The sequence below is a fragment of the Myodes glareolus genome, chromosome 8 (assembly GCF_982192425.1).
Source record: "Myodes glareolus chromosome 8, mMyoGla1.1, whole genome shotgun sequence".
NCBI lineage: Eukaryota > Metazoa > Chordata > Mammalia > Rodentia > Cricetidae > Myodes > Myodes glareolus.
In genome coordinates this window covers 43,493,797-43,510,891 of record NC_142033.1, presented here as the reverse complement: position 1 = coordinate 43,510,891, position 17,095 = coordinate 43,493,797, and the positions used below count along the sequence as shown (strand labels likewise).

At 44.3% G+C, this 17,095-nt stretch overlaps 1 protein-coding gene across 3 annotated transcripts in view; it reads left to right on the top strand.

Annotated features, from left to right (window-relative positions):
- Pgcka1 (PDCD10 and GCKIII kinases associated 1) overlaps positions 1-17,095 on the top strand; it is an 88,781-nt gene that overhangs the window by 53,274 nt on the left and 18,412 nt on the right. For 2 of the 3 annotated variants that reach the window (XM_085691872.2, XM_048415069.3), the window contains exon 2: positions 12,583-12,631. The gene's annotated coding sequence lies outside the window, so the exon portion shown is untranslated. Of the gene's footprint in view, positions 1-11,064; positions 11,089-12,582; positions 12,632-17,095 lie in introns of those variants that run through there. The other variant, XM_085691873.2, reaches the window with a different exon arrangement.

The window sequence follows — 17,095 nt, the reverse complement described above, 5'->3', positions numbered from 1 at the left end:
AGGACCTAGAGTTGGTTTCCCCAGGTTCTTTTCGCTGTTAGCTTTCCCCTGGGAACACCCTACCCTCCTGAGACTGATTAACTCACAGCAGGGGACGTCGGACCTTAAGGTGACTATTAACAGGGAGGTTAGTTGTGGCTGAGGGAAAATTGCCTGGGAAGTTCTTTTGCCCTTCAATCACAAAACCTGGCAAGCTTGTGCCACAACTAGCCAGGACTGGCTGGCTGTTGGGCTCTGGAATTTCAACAACTTGTTGAGATTCCAATAACATTTACATTTGAAGTATTTAAAGGTAGAATTAAATAAATTATATTAAAAATGAAGTCAGTAAATCCCCAAACCTAGTTATTTCTAAAATGTTTTAACATTTCTACCAAGGGTTTTGTATCTGCTGAGCCTGTTGGGGGCAGGCTTTTAGAGTGGGGTGCTCTATGTTGCCTTTGAACTTTATGTTCGGGGCCTCAACGTAAGCTTCCAATCAGCCACCCCAAGAACATTTACACCACGAAAACTGGCAAATGTTGTGAATTAGGACTTGACTTTTGTTTTATTTTGTTGCCTATGATTAGGAATGTAATGAAGAAAACATTATTTTAAATTAAACTTGAAAGTAGATTGAATCTATTGAATCTATTGCCATCTCATGAGGAAAACGCCAAAACACACACACACACACAAACAAAAATCACCTACATGAGGAACTTTTTTCCTAATTTTTTAAAAATGATCTGACTTGGCGAAATTTGCTCAGGTTATCAACAAATGAGTGAGTTTTTACACATGGCCATTCTTTCTCTTTATTCTAAACTATTAACTGGAAACACCAACCTGCATTCATGTCAGAACTACACCTGTTCTATCCGTTGTGACAAAACCCCTTCCAATCATTCTAAAAAGACTAAATCAGTGTGTGTGTGTGTGTGTGTGTGTGTGTGTGTGTGTGTGTGTGTGTGTATGCACATACACATATAGGGGTAACGTGAAATGTCAGATTCCAATGCTGGTCACACAGGGGTCAGTTGGGCAGCCACTGCCTCTCACGAAAGAGACAAGGTTTTTAGGTGTGTGTCATGGCCGTGCCTGGCTTTACATGTGTGTGCTGGGGATCTAGACTCAGGTCTTCATATTTGCATCGTAAGTGCTCTCTCCCTGTGCATCTCCCAGTCCCAGTTTACTCTGTAGACACGTGTTTCTATTTGTGTGCCATAGGCTTTGTACTTCTTATTTATAGTCAATATCTTTGTTTTTCTGTCAAACCAGTTGTTAAACATTTGCCAGCACACCACTGCCTGTAAGATAGAATTGCTTTGCAAACTTTACTCATGCCTGAACCACAGAGTGGAAACCCTTCCAATAATATCACTTGGAAATAGCAACGTGGTTAAAAACAACAACAAATAAACAAACAAACAAATGGAAAAAATGTGTTGGCTGTGTCTGTTATGGGATTTTCTATATGTTTCCTCTATTCAGAGCAAATACTATCAAGATAGCTACACACAACCCAAAAGCAGGTTGTAGCGAAGTATTCTGCTATGCTGCACAGGCACCCCTAACACAAAGAAAAGACAATCCATTTCCAGCCATCTCTGACTTATAGAATAAGATTTGCCCATGAAGAACAGTAAATGGATACACGTCACAAAACAGTGTGCTCTGCTAAGAAAAATGTAAGGATTAAAATGTAGTCATGTTAGTGTCCCTATGTTTACTTAGAGTGAATTAAAAGGACGATCTTATCGGTTCTTAGGTTTGGTTTGCTTACACCCTGAGCCACTTTCTGGAGGTGCCCTTGTGATCTGCGGGTTGCAGGGCTTGTTTTTATAGGCTGAGTTATTTGTCTACTTTAATTCATTTTAAACGGTTCCCACAAGCCTTTTCCGTGTCACATTCCACACTGAAGAAGGTGGGGCTGTTGGTTGCTTCTCCTGTAGAAATCGTAGAAATAGGCAAATGCTCTTTGAGCAGCAGAATTTTGAGAATTTCCCTCCTTCCCAGTTTGTACGCATGAAAATCTAGCATTTGTTATTAAATGAAAGTGGGGAGTGGAGTGGAGGGGGAGGAAAGAAAAGAGAGGAGAGGGCAGGAGAAGAGACGAGTGGAGAGATAACCAGCCAGGAATGCATGCAGTATTTTCTGGGAAACCGCTTTCCTTCCCTGGGAGTTGAATTCTTAAGAGGATGGGATAAAAATAATACCTGAGCAAGTCGTATTTGATTCAAGGATGAGCAGGCTTCTGACGGAGACAAACCTTGCATGCGAAGCTCTTGTTCCCTTCGGAAAGTAGCTAGCTTGCCAGACAGAGTTCTTACAGTGCACATTTTCCTACTGGTGGGCAGGCAGGAGGGTTTTGTTTTCAGGTTTTAAATATTGAGATGATGTCAGGGTCTTTATTGGGACAGCCATTTTTACCTAACTCATCACAAATGATGCTAAAAGGGCAACCTTAGCGAAGTTTCGATCTCTTAAGATTTTGCTTCTCGAGGGTGTGCAATGTGGGACTTTTGTTTGTTTATGCACTCCCCTAAGGGAGCATCTAAGATGGGATAGCTGATCCATACGGAAATGGAAAACTTTTTATGTTTTGTTAACATATACTAATTATGTATAGTGGGTTTTATTATGACATTTTCATACATATACATAATGTACTTTGATCATATTTGCATAGACACAGCCTTACGCTTCCTTGTCCCTCTCCCATTCCCAAGATTCTTCTTCCTAAATTGTTCTTTGACTTTCATGTCTTCGGGGGCAGAGTGGAGAACCGGCACACATCAAATACATATAATATTGATAGCCCTAAAGACTTTGAAGTTGAAAGGCGCAAGAATGTTACCGACAATAGAAAGTGTCCAAAAGACAAGGCTCTAGAGAAGAATGGTTAGTGAACTGGTTGGGGGTCACCCTTGGAATAGTTTGTAGCTGCTTATAATATTCATTACAGCCATCATAGATTGTCATGGAAGAAGACAGATGTGCCATGTTGCATGAGGAGGGTAGGACACTAAGTTGCTTATATGTTGTATAAAATTGACATTCAATTGGACATAAAAATCATATGTTATGATTTGAACATGAAATTTTCCCTCACAGGCTCATGTGCTAAATGTTTGGTCCCAAGGTGGTGGCAATATTTGAGAGATTCTGGGAACTTTAGGAGGTAGGGTCTAGTTGAAAGAAGTAGGTCACACTGGGAAGAGAGGAGGCAGGGGGGTGTCTTTTAAGGTTATTCTTGCTCCCTTTCTCACTCTCTGTCTATTATGAGTTGATCAGCCTCTACCATATGCATCTACCAACATGATGCTCTGACCAAGCCCCCAGAAACTGAAGCGCCTGAAATTACTAGGCAAAATACAGCCTTCTTCTCTACACTTGTTCTCTTGGGGATTTCGGTCATAGCTTCATAAAAATTAGCTGATACACCATAGAGAGAAAATCAAGCGCAAAACACAAGTTTAGCTTGCTATGACTAAGGCTAACGTTTCTTTTCCTGCTTTTCCCCAAACTCTCTGTGTTTATTATACATAGAGTGTATGTGTGTGTGTATGTGTCTATTTTACATGTATATTGGTTATATCTATAAATATATACATATATTGTTTTTGTTTTTTAAAGCAGGTTTTGCCATGTAACTCAAACAAGTTCTTTAAGACTTTTAACAAGATCTGAGATGTTTGTGAACAGAGGATTTTGTCCTTAAAAATATATGTATGTATGTATATATGTGTGTATGTATATGTGAGTGTATGTATATGTGTGTGCCACAGGAAGCTAAAGAAATAAGGAGGCAAAAATCCCAGGTGCTCTGGAGCTCGCCAGCCTAGCTAATCAGGAAGCTCTGCTACACGGAGAAGTGGAGGGTGGTAGGAGAGAACGCTGATATAAACCTCTAGCTTCCACATTCATGCGTACACACACGTACATTCACACACGTGCATACATAAACACATACACTTGTAACATGAGGGCCTACTTGTTGGGGTTTCTGTCCCACCTGGGACCCCACAGCTGGCAAATCCCAAAGAGAAATCACACACAGGACTCCATAAGGTTATAAATTGATTGGCCCATTAGGTTAGGCTTCTTGTTAACTCTTATAACATATATTACCCCATTATCCTTATCTATGTTAGCCACATGGGCTCAGTACCTTTCTCAGTGTGACAGCTTGCATGTTGCCTCTTCGGTGGTCTGTGCAGGAATGGCAGGGGAACCTCCCTGCTTCCCAGAATTCTCCTGTTCTCATTGCATCACCTCTACTGCCTGTCTGGTTTTCCCACCTATACCGCCTGCCTGGCCAATCAGCGTTTTATTAAAATATGATTGACAGACTACAGACAATTCTCCCGCATCATTTCCATCTTTTTTTTTAAAACAAAGGAAAATACCCATAGTCCATTTGTTGGGAATGTGGGCGTAGTATTTCAGGCTACTTCCTGCTGGTTGGGGACGCTGATAATCTTATGGGGACCTAAAGAAAATTTAGAATTATCATCAAGTCCTGACTGGAGTATCCTGTGAGTCTTGATCATCTTAGGCAGCAGTCTTGAATCTGTTCTGGATGGAGAACTCAGACATCTGGGCCATCTATTCCTGTCGGAGATTTTTCAGGTGGCCTCCCTTGGTCAAAGGTGATTTTTCTTAACTCTGAATAAATCCAGAGTCTCTCATTTTCTGTGGAAACAAAAGCAAAATCTCTTCTCCAAAGTAACATACCTTTTGACTTCAATTTTGAAGCCAAGGTATTTTCAAAATACCTATCTTGGATTAATTCTGCAGCATTTATAAGCAAATGTCTTTTGGCGACTGTTGCTCCTTCCTCAGCATTCAAACAATTCAAAGAGAGCATAATAACATACAGTATCAAGATTTTCTGTATATTTTCCATCTTTATTTTAACCTCTATTTCTTCTATTTTTACTTTTACTTTTTGAGACTGGTTCTCTGTATATCTTTGTCCTGGAATAACTGTAGACCAGGCTGTCCTTGAACTCAGAGATCCCACTGTCTCAGCCTCCCCAGCACTGGGATTAAAGGTGTGTGCTACCACACCTTGAACTCACAGAGATCTGTCTCTGCCTCCCAGGTATTGGGATTAAAGGCATGTACTACCACACCTTGAGGTCGCAGAGGTCAATCTACCTCTGCCCCTTGAAGTCACAGAGGTCAATATGCCTCTGCCTCCCAGGCATTGGGATTAAAGGTGTGTACCACCACACCCTATTTCTCCCTTTCTTTTTTATTTTTAAGAACTTTAACCTTCAGCCTGCATATATTTTTAACACACTGTAAACCATTTAGAGGTTTTCTTCGTCTTTGAATCTCTCTTTACTGTATATCTCTCTTTTTCTGACCACTTGAGTCCTTAAGGAGAGGACTAAAACTGTGGCTTTTATGGCTGGAATTAACCCATTCCTTAGCTTTCCAGCCTCGTGGCAGAGGTACCAGCCAGAGCTGTGTTCACTGCCACAACTCTATGGCGTTTCAAGGTCCTTGCTAACAAGAAAGCTGCAGCATTCTGCTCACAGACCACACTCAGTCGGACTGCCTGCCTGAAAGAGTCAGAGATTGCCCTGGCAGGACAGCCGGCATTTTAAAACAGTGCAACTTTTTTCCTGCTACGGCTGAAAACCGAAAAGCATGCGTTCAGCTTTTCACCAACACCGTTTAAGTGCTTCGCGGCAGGACCTCTTAAAAGAGCTGCAAAGTTTTGCAGCTAAAGCTGAGTCAGGAAGCCTCTCTTAGATGAGAGTGCTTGCTTTCCTCTAGCAGGCAGAACAGACCGGCGAAATTGCTGCTACCAAGAAAACATGCTGTACTCTATTCTTTTTCAAGCTTTCTCAAGCTTTCTGTAGATTCAATTATCCACGTCTGGGCGCCATATGTAACATGAGGGCCTGCTTGTTGGGGTTTCCGTCCCACCTGGTACCCCACAGCTGGCAAATCCCAAAGAGAAATCACACACAGGACTCCATAAGGTTATAAACTGATTGGCCCATTAGGTTAGGCTCTGATTGGCCCATTAGGTTAGGCTTCTTGTTAACTCTTATAACATATATTACCCCACTATCCTTATCTACGTTAGCCACATGGGCTCAGTACCTTTCTCAGTGTGACAGCTTACATGTTGCCTCTTCGGTGGTCTGCGCAGGAATGGCAGGGGAACCTCCCTGCTTCCCAGAATTCTCCTGTTCTCATTGCATCACCTCTACTGCCTGTCTGGTTTTCCCGCCTATACTGCCTGCCTGGCCAATCAGCGTTTTATTAAAATATGATTGACAGAATACAGACAATTCTCCCGCATCATACACTCACACCACACATATGGACGCAGGAAAACAAGACAGAAAATCCAAGTACAAAATGCTAAGTACTAAATTTTAATATCCATCAGGGCCGGCTTAGCAGTTAAGAGTACTTGCTGCTTTTGTAGAGGACGGAGATTTGGTTCTCACCCACATGGCCGCTCAGAAGCATCCACACCACCAGCTCCAGAATAGCTGGCTCGACTTCTAGCTTCTTTAGGCATCGTGCGCACGTGGCGTGCAAACACGCACACAGGCAAACACTCCTGCACACAAGTTAAAAATAAATACACCTTAGCAAATGAACTCCACCAGGAGTTGAGTAAAAGTCAGACTCCACACTGTGCAGATGGGGCTCTGCTCGAGCAGGGAGGCCCTTTTCACTGCAGCTAGTCTAGATGTAAATGACTGCTTTGTTCCCGGCTTTCACTCACGGGCCTCTTTGATCATGACTTCACACAAGGAAAAGATACTTCCTTGTGCGAAGCAAGTGGTTAGCTTCTCATAACCCCTGACAACAAAGACCCCTCTGTGAGGACCAGGAATTCCTCTTGGAATACAGGGAAGGCCCCCAGCTGAACCGTATCCAAAGAAGATGTTGCAAAGCTTGCAAGGCTAGTTGGGAGAAAGGAGCCCTGCGTGAGATCTTTTCTTTCTGTTCAGATTCTGGCCTCGCTTAGGGTTGGGGGTGGGAGGCCATCAAAGAAAATCAGAGGGCCCAACCTGAATGTGTTTGCCAATTACAAGGGAAAGCGCCGGGTGCCAGCCCAGGCTTATCAGGTTCAGAATGTAATGCCTTTTGGAAAGAAATCGGTTTCCCTCTTGTGAAGAGAACAGAAGGTTATAGAAAAAAAAGGCTGTGATAAAAACTGAGGCCAAAACCAATGTACAATTAAGTCACGGCTGGCTCAGTTCCCCTCTGTCATGCCCACCAGGGAAGCCAGCGTGGGGACACCAGTTATAGACTGCCAGTCTCGAGGCCCGGCATTCAAGGCCGTCCTGATCTAACCTGAGCCCATCTTCTATCTTTGAATCCTACCCCGCTTCCTTGACACCACCCACAAACCTTCTCCACATACCGTCCTCACGGCCTTCCACTCTCCCCAGGCCTCACGGGGAGGGTCTGTGGAATGACTGTAAACTACCTATGCGTGAGCCTGTCATGATTCCGGACATGTAAATGTGTCCTCTAGTAAATATTAGCACCTCTTCCTTCACTCTTCTTTCCGCCCCCCCCCTCTCTCTCTCTCTCTCTCACACACACACACACACACACACACACACACTTTTTAGGGGAGGTGGTTTTTTAGAGACAGGGTTTCTCTATGTAACATCTCTGGCTGTCCTGGAACTCAATCTGTAGATAGACCTGGCTATCCTCAAGCTCACAGAGATCCACCTGCCTCTGCCTCCCGAGTGCTGGAACGAAAGGCGTGGGCCACCAACTGCCCGTCTCCTTCACCCTTCTTGGAGCAGAAATTCCCCTTCCTGTGACAGGTACTTGAGCTCTCTGGTAATGACAAACCCTTGAAGAAAAAGCCAAAAAAATCAGTAGTGATGAACAAGAGAGGTAAGAAGTGCCACCCCGCTTCCATAAGGGGGCCTCCTGGAGACCAGCCTCCTCATTGCATGCGGGCAAGAAGCGGCAACGGGAATGGCGGCTGCCATATCTGTACCTATCACCTGCCAATGTTGTGTTGCCATGACATGCAGACCTCAACTGAAGGAGCAGAGGCATAGAGAGGTCGAGAGATCTGCTCCAGGCAACACAGCTCATAAGTGGTGATGCTAAGATTCCAGTTCAGAACTTTCTGGCTGTAGGGCTAACCCCGTCTTTCTGAATGAAACGTGCAAACTGAGCCACTAGCCACATTTGCCTGACGTCCGCCGGGAGTCCAGCAGTGGACTGAGTTCTCAGCTCAGGCGTGGCTCCACCTAAGAACTAAACAGCAGAGTACAGAGTCTATTCTGTGGGCAGTGACTGGGGAAATACCAGGCAATACAAGACTGTTTACCAACAGACAAGGGACATGCTGCCTCTTGGGTTTAATGTCCTTGAATGTGCTGGGGAAGAGATCACTAAAGAGCTCTAGCCAGTAGAACGCTCAATGTGCTTTTTCCCCAGTGACCGATATGTTAGCATCTACCCTCATGCAGCACATGCAGTGTGGCTGGGTAGTGCTCTGGGGAACCAAGCATCTGACTGTATCTAATTCTCAGTAATTTAAATTAAAAGAGCTACACATGGCCAGCATTTACCATTACGGGACTGTACAGCTCTGGAACATTCCGACAAGTGAACAGCACTTTGCCAATCATCTGTATTACATCCCAGGTCTCACACTTACTGATTTATGTTTTGATTGTAAGCTTTATGTCATGAAGCATAAAGGGAATTTTTCAGTTTTGATGGGCAAGGAGGCCCCAAAGGAGATAATATGTGATGGAAGAGGGTTATCTGTCTATTGTGTTATTTTCGTTGGTCAATAAAGAAACTGCCTTGGCCCCTTGATAGGACAGAAAATTAGGTAGGCGGAGTAAACAGAACAGAATGCTGGGAAGAGGGCTATGAGGCAGACGCCATGGAGCCAGCCACCAGGTCAGACATGCTGAATCTTTTCCGGTAAGCCACCACCTCGTGGTGCTACACAGATTATTAGATATGAGTTAATATCAAGATATGAGTGTTAGTCAGTAACTAACTCTCTAGAGATAATGGGCCAGGCAGTGCTTAAATGAATACAATTTGTGTGTTGTTATTTCTGGGACTAAGCTAGCTGTGCGGGAGCCGGGCGGGACGAAAAGCAGGCCTGCCTGCAGCCCTCACTACAAATATGTGAAAAGGCTTGAAAGCCTTCGAAATAGAATTAGGCAGAGTTTCAGAGATTATTGGGGAAATCCATGAGTGTTGCATAGCAGAGGCCTTGGAGGCGTAACTGAGGTTATAACAACTTGACAGGCAGCACCTAGTCACTCAAGGACCCCTGCCCAGGAGGGACTTGATGAAAACTATGCTGGACAAGACAGATACCACCCATGTATTGGATCCTGGAAGCCCAAAGAGGGCATCAGACGGATCACCTAGAGCCGGAGTCTAGGCCATAGTAAGTTGACCAATGTGGGTGCAGGGAATCCAGCTCTGGTCTTCTGGAAGAGCAGCAAGTTTTCCAACTGCTGAGCCGTCTCTCCAGCCCTTGTAGTTTAAAAGCTGCTCTCTCAAGGGGCCTATCCTTGGCTCAGCTGGACATGTACCTGTCACTCTAATTGCCTGCTTCCAGCTGTTTCCCATGAAGCTCTCTCTCTGGTTGTAATATCTGTCTACCCACCATATGACATGCCCAATGGTGGGTCGAGGAGAGTGACCTATTGATGTTTCATGGTTTTAGTCCTTAGCACCTGCTTGACTCAGTAATGTCTCCCTGCAAAGCTGTGGACGTTGAAGAGTAGCCTCCAACAGATAGCTCAATATCTTTTTTCAAAGCAGAAGCATGACATCATCAGTTCCTCTGAGATGCCACACCAGGAAATAAGACTGGGGCCTCAGCACTGAGCCCTTGCTGGGCCTCGTTTCTCAAACATCCCCACTGCTCCTTCTGCGTCTTTGGCCCCAAACTTTTCATTCCATCCACGTAGAACTGCCTTCCTTCTTCTAGTCTTTCTCCATGGAGTGCTGCAGACCTGCCAAGTGAAAACCCTTGACCCCTCCAGGCTCCTCACTGATTGGCTCTTTGGGAGAAGGATGGAATGGGAGAGCAATGAAAGAGAGATCTTGATAGAGAGAGAGGAGAGGATGGATGAGGTTAGGGAACGAAACCTGGTGCTAAGGAAATTCCCAAGAATACACAAAGATGACCCCAACTAAGACTCCTGGCAATAGTGGAGAGAGAGCCCGAAATGACCATCTCCTGTATCATGTTAGTGAATACCCCAACTATCATCACAGAGCCTTCATCCAACAACTGTCAGAACCAGATACAGAGATCCACAACCAAGCACCAGGCCGAGCTTCGGGAATTCAGGGAGGATGGAATATATGAGCAAGGGAGGTCAAGATCATGATGGAGAAATCTGCTAAACTCCAGAACTCTAGACCAACAGCTGTGGAGCCTCTATGGAACCAAACTGGGCCCTCCATATGTGGGAGACTGTGATGAAGCTTGGACTATCTGAGAGGTCCCTGGCAGTAGGACCAGGATCTATCCCTGGTGCAGGAGCTAGCTTGCTGGAGCCCATTCCCTTTGGTGGGAAGCCATGCTCAGCCTTAATGCAGGGAGGAGAGGCTGGGTCCTGCCCCACCTTAATGTGCCAGACATTGTGGACTCCCCTTGGGAGGAGTGGATGGGGAAGGCTGGGGGAGAGGCTGGGGTAGGGGAAAAGGAAAAGGATGGGTGGAGAACTGTGGATGGAATGTAAAATGAAATTTTAAAAAATCAAAAAATAAATAAATAACCATCAAGAATCCAGAAGACTCATTCCCCCTCCCAGGAGGTTGTCACTCTATAGCGCAAGCCACACAGCATTGACCACAGCTTCCTGGTACCTTGACACAAAGCAGGAATTCAGAATTCTTTTTAGCTAAGTAAACAGCACCCCTTGCTTCCTCTTTGTCCTGCCTGGTCTGCCTACAGGCCTTCCTGTCCTAACTGGCCATCACCAGTTGCCTGTCTTCCTGACTCAGAACATCAGCATCTCAGAGCTGCCCAGTGGTACAGTCTCTCAGGGCTGAGTCTCCGGGATATGGCCGGTGTTATTTATGCACTGCAGACCGTTGAAGTTGTGGGTAAGCTTTCCTGCCGATGGATTACTCCCTGAAGGCATACACTTGACCTTACTCATGCTGTCCTTTCCAAAGAGGACAGAATGTACTCAGAATGCTCGTGATAAATAATTAAAAGCAAAAGTGTAGTAAAAGTTAAGAACAATCGGATGAGGGATATTCAATTAATGTTTTTAATTTTTAGGAAACTACTATATAACAAAAATAGATACTGACAAAAAAGACATGGCTAACAGAATATGAAATCGAATCACTGAATGTGTGTAATCATCTGGTGTTAGATGGTAGGTTAGAATTCATTATCTTGTTGGTTACTTAAAAGTAGAATAAAAGCAAGTCCTAAACTGTATCTGAATATAGTGAAGTATTTTACTAAATAGAGAAGTGAAAATCTGAACGTTTCTTTGCCCTCTAAATTCTATACACCATTTTCACTATAAGTAAAGATATTTTCTAAATTATGTATTTTATTGAATATTTATACTTTTACTAGTTGAAGCATTGCTTGAAATATCCCCAAGAAGCAAATTCATTTAATTTAATTCATCTCTCTCTCTCTCTCTCTCTCTCTCTCTCTTTCTTTCTCTCTGTATCTTTCTCTCTATCTATCTCTTTCTCTGTGTGTATGTGTGTTTCTCTGTGTGTGTGTTTCTGTGTGTGTGTGTTTCTGTGTGTGTGTGTCTCTTTTTTCTCTCTATCTCTGTGTGTGTGTCTTTCTCTCTCTCTTTCTCTCTCTCTCTCTCTCATCTTTCTCTCTCCTTCCTTCCTCCTTCCTTCCTTAGTTGACACTATGTCCATCAGAGTAGAGGCGTATTGCTAAGCGGTGTTTATGAGCACTACCCATAAGTATGTTAATATGTCTAAGCTACTATAACAAAACACCCTGGACTGGGCAGTTTGTAAACAACAGAAATATCTTTCTCACAGTTCTGGAGACCGGGAAGTCTAAGATCAAGACTCTAGTAGACTGGTTTCTACTGAGTTCCTATTTCTTAGATAGCTTTTTTTTTATGGTGATCTTGCTTGGTGAAGACTCCCTAGGGCCTCTTTGTCAGGACCTTGCCCTCAGGTCCCCTCACTTCCCAAAGGCCCCACCTTTTTTGATACTGGGAATTGTTTCAGCATCTGAATTCTGAAGGGAACACAAGCCTTCAGATGTTCAGATGTAGTCCATAGCGTGAACAAGTCCAACATGCCCAGTGTGCGGTGAACAGCTTGCATGCTACGCCATTTAAGTCTCATTACAATCTCATTTTATGAATGGGAACACTGAGATGTTAGTTAATTGTTGATTGATTGCTAAGTGCCCGGAGCTGGGCTGCCAAGTCAGGCCTAACAAACCCCAGACCTCTTGCCTGCCTGGGCCATTCCAGGACAGAAACCCCAGGGCAACATCACTGCCCTTCGCCCCACGGGGAAAAGCCATCTTCTGTCACCTTCTGCTGTGAAAATGAGGCAACAAGTATCCCTCAGTTTTCTGCTTTGTTGTTATTGCAGGAAGAGAAGCTAAACACCGCAGAAGCCCAATGGACAAGCTCCCCAGCAGGTAAGCCGGCATTTTCCATTTCATTCGCTGTGGGGCAGAAAAATAATGGATATTTTTCATTAATTCTCTTTTGTTCCGTGTAACATTGAAGTCAGTGGACAGAGCGGGTCCCCAAGTCTGTTTCTTTTTGGCTCATTCAGATTTCAGTTCGATTATGTGATTTAAAGCTTTTTGTTGCTATTTTGTTGTTTGAACATCTTTAAATTTTCATTTGATTTTATATGTATGTGTGTGCACATGTGCCTGTGTGGAAATCAAAAGACAGCTCATAGGAATCGGCTCTCTTCTGCTACAAGAGGCTTGACCGGGGCCTTGAACTCAGGACCTCAGTCTTGGCGATGGCACTGCCCTGCTAAGCCATCTTGCCGGCTCCTCTGCAGCTCCTTGTGATGATTTTCTACTTTTATTGTTGGGAAGAGAAATAAAAATGTGTGTGATGAGACAGCAAACCAACCAGATCTTCACAGTGAGAGAGTCCCACTTGCCCAAAGAGGTTGGGACATCTATAGTGCCATTCACTCCCCTCCCCCCAGCACACTGGCCCTAAGTGTCTTCACAGGACGGTAGCCTCAGCCCCCATTTGTTAGGAATGCATCCTATTTAGGGCATCAGAAGCTACCCACAATGCCCAGCCCTCAGGAGACTCCCGTGTATCCGTCAGGTGAGGAACCAGGTCCTGGGTTACACCCTCTGTTATGGTTTAAATATGAAATGCTAAGGCTTACGTGTGGAAGGCTTGGTACCCACCCAGCTGGGTCGAGGTATTTGGGGAGGTGCTGGACATTTTAGGAGGAAACACCTAGCAGGAGGAAGTAGCTCACTCGGGGCGTGTCCTTGGGGACTCTATCTTGCAGTGGCGTCTTCCTGACTCTCTCTGTGTCTTGGCTGCTTTTTGGCATATGTTCCCACAACCATGATCTTCTGCCAGACCTCCTGCCCAGAACAGTAGATCAGCAAACCCTGGACTGAGGCTTGAAAACTAAATCACAGTAAATCCTTCCTCCTTTTAAATAATCCCCAACCAATTGCATTTTCTTTCCATTTATTTCTGACTCTCCTCCCTGTACCAGCTAACTTGCGGGACCATCTCCTCCACTTCAGCTCTAGACACCCAGCCTGTTACAGCCTACTCCATGTATCTCAGCCACAGTGTAGCCATTATCCTTGCTCCTTCTGGAAAGTTCTAGACCATCATGCCGTCTGCCCGTCTATTCTTACTGCCCCCCAGTCTGACAGTGTGAGGACCTGACCCTGTAACCACTCTGCACCACTCAATACTGCGGGCCCAGGGACCTCATTTCCTCTACATCTCAATCTCCTTTCATGGCTACATCCTGGACCTTTCCATCAACTTTGGGTTCTAAATACTAAGGCCACCATCTCTTAGTACAGCAGATTTCTCAAGCTCAAGGGTGTCATATAATTGGTTCTGTTTATTTCTAGCTGTATTAGGCTCTCCAGCCCCAGAACTCTCATTTAATAACCAATAAAATAAATCTATTTAAATTTAGGCTGAAAAAAAATGCACTGGGAAGGTCATATGCAAATGTGGTAATAGATTTATAAACTGGGGGGTGGGGGTGAGATGAAAAAGCAAACAGCCAATGTCGAAATTAGGAAAGACATGAAGGAAGTTGTGTGGCCAGGTAAAGAGACAGGCAGTGTTGCCCTAAAGGATCATAAGTGTCTGTGAGTGTCCTTTACTCTACAAGGCTCTTAGCTTGAAGTGAGTCATTACAGTCAGCGCTTACAGCTCACTACAATTGTGAGATTTCTCTGTAAGTTGATGTAAGCAGGACCTTGGTGGATTCCAAACCACCACTAGCAGCTCGCTGTCCCATCCCATCCCATTTTCAGCGACTCATCAGTACACAGGGCCTTATTTAATGTTTTTCTTTCATTTGAAAGCATTGCTAATTCACCTTTTAAGTTGATTTGAGACTAGCAGCACTGTAGCTCACTCCAGGATGAGACTTACCTGTTGTGTCTGTTTCTTCTGTGAAGCACACCACAGCCTTCTTTAACTTAGCACCACAGGACAGCACCTTGATGCTGTGCTTAGGGCCTTTGAACAGCAAAACAAACAAAAATGGGACACAAAATGGACTGCAGAGGGGGCTGGAGAGATGACTCAGAGGTTAAGAGCACTGACTGCTCTTCCAGAGGTCCTGAGTTCAATTCCCAGCAACCACATGGTGGCTCACAACCATCTGTAATGAGATCTGGTGCCCTCTTCTGGCCTGCAAGCATACATGGAAGGAATGTTGTGTATATAATAAATAAATAAATCTTAAAAAAAAAATGGACTGCAGAGAATGCGCTTACGCAGAAAAATAAGTCAACCAAGGGGACAGAAAACTACCCTGTGTGAGTTCCACTAGAGACACAGAGGCCAGATGAGTCTCCTTTTTGCCGCTCTGCATGAGCCCATGTGTGGCTGCCACACAGCAGCCTCTGAGGACTGGTGTTTGAGTTACTAATAAATTCTGTCAAGGGAGCAGCATTCAAAAATGTGGACTACGAGAAATGAGGATCAACGATAGCTATAAAATGTCAGTTAGCAGCTGGTGTGTAAGAAGTGCTATGTAAACTTGCTATTTCTACTGTCATCTTCACTATTGCATAATATTAAATATTCTGAGGTGGAGGCTGCAGAGATGGCTCAGCAGTTAAGAGCACTCGGCTGCTCTTCCAGAGGTCCTGAGTTCAATTCCCAGCAACCACATAGTAGCTCACAGCCATCTGTAATGAGATCTGGTGCCCTCTTCTGTATATAGAACACTGTATGCCTAATAAATAAATAAATAAATCTTTTTTTAAAAAAATCCTGAGGCATTGGGCATCTCTGGGAAGGTTTTAGGCGGAGCAGTGATGGTAACTGTTCAGGTCTGTGGTCTAAAAAGATCTTATGACTCTGTGTGGCTAATGTGTTGGAAGGGGACATGAACAGATGTGGAGACAGACTAGGAAATAGTACTACAATCTGGGTATTGACAGAAACATGATATTGCCTTAGAACAGGGCATAAGAAATAACCATGGCTGGAAGGAATGGGCCTAAGAGACAGCCAGGCCTGGTAGCACGTGTCTTTAATCCCAGCACTTGAGAGGCTAAGGCAGGAAATTTGACATGAACTTGAGTCTAAACAGGGATATTTAACAAGGCTTTGTCTCAAAAGATGAGAGGGAGGGAGGGAGAGAAATAGGAAGGAGGATTGGATGGAAGGAAGGATGAACATACGGCTTCCTTTCTATTGCATTCCCCGCTCTGAAAAGTCACCAGTACCACCTGCTACCAAGTCTGAGCAATCTAAGGAGTCCTTTGCCTATTTAGACTATTGTAACATGAGGGCCGGCTTGTTGGGGTATCTGTCCTTGCCCAGTACCCCACAACCGGCAAGTCCCAATCAAAATCATACACAGGACTCCATAAGATTATAAACTGATTGGCCCATTAGCTCAGGTTTCTTGTTAACTCTTATAGCTTATATTAACCCATTATTCTCATCTATGTTAGCCATATGGCTTGGTACCTTTTTCAGCTGTCAGCTCACATGTTGCATCTTCGGTGATCTGGGCAGGAATGGCAGAGGGAGCTTCCTCCTCCCTAGCCTTCTCCTACTCTCATTGCCCCACCTCTACTTCCTGGCCAATCAGCGTTTTATTAAAATACATGATTGACAGAATACAGACAATTCTCCCACACCAGACTATTCTCTGACATCTTTAAGTCTAGTGTTTATAACACTTTAGTGGTCATCTAAGGGTTTTTGTTGTTGTTGTTCAGGGTTTTTGTTTGGTGTGTGTGTGTGTATGTGTGTGTGTGTGAGAGAGAGAGAGAGAGAGAGAGAGAGAGAGAGAGAGAGAGAGAGAGAGTCTTACTGCAAGTTAGCCTTGAAATTAAAATGAAGCTCAGGTTAGCCTCAAACTCATAGGTTGAACCTCCTAGCTCAGCCTCCAGCATCCTGGAATTGTGGGCGTGAACCACCATACCTAGCTGGTATCAATTTTTGTACTTTTCTCTCTTATTGGACTATAAACTCTCCTTAGGTCCCTGGTATCAAGTTGAGGACTTGGGTGCTCAGGAAGTAGCGATTACATAGATAGGTCGTAAGCTCTTTCATAGGCGGCAGAGGTCTCCCTCCATGTCCTGGTCATGGATAAAGTGTCTTCCACCCAGAAGATGCTCGGGCCTCTGAACCATGTCCATTATTTTCCATTCAAAAGTGATTTTACTATAATTTAGAAACATTGAACACCTAGGGTCATCCTAGAAGTACAATATTTTTTCTTGGCCTTTTATTATGCTTTCTACTTGAGTCCATGAAACAAATTTATAAAATTAAGTGTGGGTGGGGTGTCTCATCTCAAACATTCTCTTAGATACTGAATTGACACAACAAAATTCCATTGGGTGGGTAGCTCAAACAACAGAAATGTGGTCTTCCATAGCTCCCAATGGAGG